We start from the raw sequence: 4,546 nt of genomic DNA, 5'->3' as shown, positions 1-4,546 counted from the left end.
GGAGTCCGTCCTGAACCCAAGATTTAGAGTGAGCGGGCGGCAGGGAGCGGGTGCAAAAAGCTGAGTAGGGAAACCAGCCCATCCTTGCCTTTTAGCTCTTCTTGAATAGCCTCTTGCCCAGAGAAGCAGAGCCCTGGTGACTTAGGCTGTGGGGCAGACCCAAGGTCACCTGCCTGAGTCACCATATTACTGGCTGATCTTCAGAGATGTTCCCGCTGTCAGAAACAACGCACTTATTGCCTTAAAGTGTCTGGCACTCAGCGTGGTGTGTAGGACATCAACACTTAGACCCAGAGATCCAGCTAAAGGATATCACAAACTCACTTTCTCCTCTGGGTTCCTGCTGCAAAACCTCCCAAATACTTTCCTGCCCTCCAAGCTGCAGAATGCCAGGCCTTAAGTAAGAGTTAGAAAACCAGTCTGCTATTTTCAGAATCCATTTGAACTCTTCTCTTAAAAATTCCCATTGGACACCTTTCAGCTGAAGCCCTTTTGAGGCCTCTTAATTTCAAATCCTGTCTGATATAAATTATTGCTTTAAAAGACAGCTCTGCTCTAACAAAGCAATGTGCATCCACAGCTGGAATTGGCAATTGACTAATTAGGTCAGATCTTGGACTGAATGGTTGGACAAAGAGGAAGCGTGGAAGCTGAGTGGTTGAATCGTGGGTGGAAATGGCTAGAAGGACCCAGAAAATGAGTTTTATTTGTAATTTGGGTAAGGGAATTGGGTTGAGGAGGGAGAGAAGCAATTGCAGCCCTACTGATGAGTTCACTTTTCTCTGATGTAACTGTTTGCAGTGCCAGGAACAAGTCTGCAAAGGGCTCAAGATGGCTCCTGTCTCTGAGCAAAATGGGAGCAGGATGTCAGAAAACTGCCTGCTGTTGTTGCAGTGAGGAATTCAGTCCTCTGCCTGTTATGCTCCTTGTAGCTTGTTCAGGCCTTGCTGCTGCAGGAGGTGAGACTGATCAGGAGCCCCTCTGGGGCTGGCAAGGAGAGAAGGTGGGCCTTTTTGTGGATTTCCTAGCCGAGAAATCATCGTGACCTGCACCTGGCTCTTTGAGCTTTTCCACCTTGTGCCCCTTGTCTCTGAGAAACTGGTGGCTTTCCCTTTAAACGTAAAAGTTGCCCTCTGGATTGACTCTGTCAATTGGAGAGGGAGAGAGAAGGAAATGCAGCTTTCAAGTGACAGGGAAGCAGAAAAGACCTGAAGGTTAAAGCTGAGGGGTGAGATGGCTTAGGGGCATTGCTTTTGGGGTGGGTAGCTGAGCCTGCGTATGTTCTTGCGCTCGTGAGTAGCACCATCATCAATACAGATGAGAGTGACGTTTCTGGTTCACGCTGAGCGATTAGAGGCTGTCAGATTGCAGCAGGCGCAGACCACAGGAAAGGAACAACAAAAACGCAAAGCAACCCACCCCAGCATCACCTCCAGGGCGGGGGAAGGACGCCTTGGTGTCCTCCATCAGCCTGTGCCTCGGTGACATTTTAAATAGACTCCTGCATGCGGTGTTGCCTGCTGCTGCCTCGGTTGTCAATGTCAGAAGGGGGAGGGGATCTCTTCCTTGAGTGGTTTGGTTCTGGCAGTCCCTGTAATGTTTGAGCTGTCACAACAGGGAAGGTTCCCAAGGAAGCCGCTTACTGAACAAGAGCTGGCTGGGTGCCTGCTTCTTTTAGGCTCAGAGATGAGCCGGGGTAGAAAGGGGAGGTAACCGAATCCCTTCCAGGCTGAGCTCCAGCTATAGCCATGGTGGCCGCGCGCTTGGACGAACCCAAACCGGTGTGCGGTCTTGGGCTGTTCGTTCCTGGAGCAGACAGGCTCTCCTCTCGGAAGGGCTCCGCGTCTCTGGGGTGCGAGTGATGTGCTGGCACCTGCACTGAGCAGGCAAGGATCGTTGTCCTGAGGACGTTTTGGGCCGATGGGAGGTAGAGCCGCTTCCTTGCTGACAATGGGAGAGAGGAGCCATCGGTGGCGAGACGCTGGCAGAAGTGGGAGTGAAACCTTTTGTTTCTCGTCAAATGAGAGATTGCAAAAACAGTGATGGCAGTATTCCTGCTCTGTACATCGATCCAGTATTGTAGTCAGGCAAGATAGCTGCAATAAAAAGCCCGGCCTTTAATTTTATGCATGGAGAACTTACCTGCTCTCCCCCCCTCCAGTTCCCCCCCCGCAGTTTCTTTTCCAACTGCAGCTATTTTTCCCTGCTGACTTCAGGTGTTTTGTATTCTGCTTAGATCAATAGTGGTAGAACAGCAGCAGCTTTCCAGTTGTCACTAGGAAGACCCTGCTGTCAGCTACAGCTCACCTGTTTTCTGCCAGTGCGGTACTGGGGATGGAGAGCCCTTCTGCTTGCCTGACAAACACAAAAGAAAGCTGTGCAGTACAGGAGTGCTGTATTGATTTTTTTTTTTTTTTTTTTTTTTTTTTTTTTAAAAAATCCAGCCTGGGGAAAATGGTGTTCTTCCTGTGCTCCAGCAGTTGGGTTTGTCTTCCTGCACTTGGGTTAAGAGGGAATAAACTGGGCTGTCTGAAATGTCCCCTGCCACGTGGGAGGGGAGGGTGTGAGGTGGCACTGCGGGGAGTCGCGTCCTGCTGAGGCTGTCGGTGTCATCCTTGCTGCGCAGCTTTGCCAAGGGAGCTGGTCCCTGGTGATATGCTGCTTAGCAGCCTCCGAGACACAAGCAGGAAGAGCAAATCCATTGCCTAATCCGACAAACGCGCCAGGACCACATTAGCTGATGTGAACATTGGCCACTATTCATAGATTTTAACAGTCTCTGATATTTATGTTAGCCTGGAGCAAATCAATGCAAGTATTTTTCTTCATCGAACAAAAAGTGTTCACTGAAACACATACAACCTTTGTGTGCATCTTCCATCCCAAGTGCCAAAATAGGAAGCGTCTGTTAGAAACCAAAGCACCAGGCATGGCTTTGCTCTCAAGGGCGTCTGTATTTCCTCGGCTTTCTCTCTTTTGGAACCAGACTATTTTCTGAAATCCCTCACCGTCAGATCCCGAGGAGCACGGTCTCCAGCTCTTGATCAGCTCTGACGCAGTGACAGGTTACGCTGAGACGATGCCCACGCTACAGCTCGAGGTGAGCCGCTCTGCGCGAGCACCTCGGTGGGTGGCTCTGCTTCCATCCGGATGCCTCTGAAGCAGCCCTCCCTCTTGGAGGGGCTGTCCTAAAACATGGTCTAGACTAGGAAACAAGGCGGGATGTTAGATGATCTCTTGAGGGCTCAGTAGAGGCGAGGAAATGTAGTCTGCAGTGTATTACTAAGCTAGTTGTGTTGAAGCCCGAGTACTCATATGACAAGTTAGTGTGTATCAAGGGCAGGTAGGCCACATCTAAACTAGACTGTTAGCCAATGCTTTCTACTGCCATACCGGCAACTCCAAATCGGTGTCCCCTCTGACGTGCCTCTGCTGTGGGTAGGGGTTACCGATCTCCCAGGCTTTCAAGCTGGAAGCTTCACTAGTCTAAAATTCAGTGAGCGTGTAAGTGCTGTTCTGTCCCCAGAACAGAGAATACGTTGATAAATGTGGAAGGCTGGACTTGGCTTAATTATTGAGCAAAGTCAGGTAATGGAAAGCAGAACGCATAAAGTAGAAATAAGAAAAGTTGATGATGGAGAGAAATTTCACTAGAAGTGGGGCTGTTATGGGGAAACTGTAAGTTTGTGATGACCGTTGGGAATGTGGCTCTGGCAATTAACAGGGTTTGCTAATAACAAAAGCCAGCACCTTCTGTGAGCAGAGTGCTTGCTCTGCATTGCTTCCACTGGGTGTGCTGGAGCTACGAGGGAGGAGGAACCCTACCACGTGCAGGAAGGGGCCAAGACTGTTTTATTAGCAAAACCCCTTGGCATCGTGCTGTGTGACACCGCAAACTGTGCTGGAGAGCTCTGATGAAGATGGGCCTTGAAGGGAAATGCAGCTCAAGGTCTCTGCGTGAGGAGGAAATGAGCAGCTTCCAAGGAAAGCATGGAAGGGTGCGAAGAGGAGAGCGGGGTCTGGACGCTCGGCAGCTCTCCTGCGCCCGCTGGGCAGAACATCCCCGTCCTGGGTCTGCTGGGCTGGGGCAAGCGATGTCCTCCCTGTTCTTCCCACTAGTTCAGTGAGTTGTCACTCTGTATTTTGCCAAGTGTGTTGTGGTGGGTGGAAATCTGGAATAAACGTATTTCTTCTTCAGCTTTCTCGTGTAGTTTGAATTAAACTTCCTAATAAAGCAATTGTTATTTTTCTAACCCGATTCTCCATTTGTAAATGCTGTTCCACTTCTTGCAGTACCTTGATCACCTCCTCGCTCATGGGAGCCTTGGTGTGATGCTTATTTCTGCTTTTGTGCTTTCCTGAGGGGCTCTTCCAGCTTCTGATCCGTGGAAGGGCAACAGGGAGAAGTTTGCTGCTGAGGTTTGCGTGGGGCATCTGTGCAAGGGAGAAGGTACCTGCCTGGAGGAGCTTCACCGGAGCAGAAGGCCCCGCTGTGACACAACCCCCGGCCCTTCTGCCCCACACGAAGCCGCTGAAGTCCTGGGGG

This window comes from Fulmarus glacialis, unplaced genomic scaffold (assembly GCF_000690835.1).
Source record: "Fulmarus glacialis isolate BGI_N327 unplaced genomic scaffold, ASM69083v1 scaffold806, whole genome shotgun sequence".
NCBI classification, from domain to species: Eukaryota; Metazoa; Chordata; class Aves; order Procellariiformes; family Procellariidae; genus Fulmarus; species Fulmarus glacialis.
The sequence above is the reverse complement of the archived record's forward strand: the minus strand, read 5'-3'. Positions refer to the sequence as shown.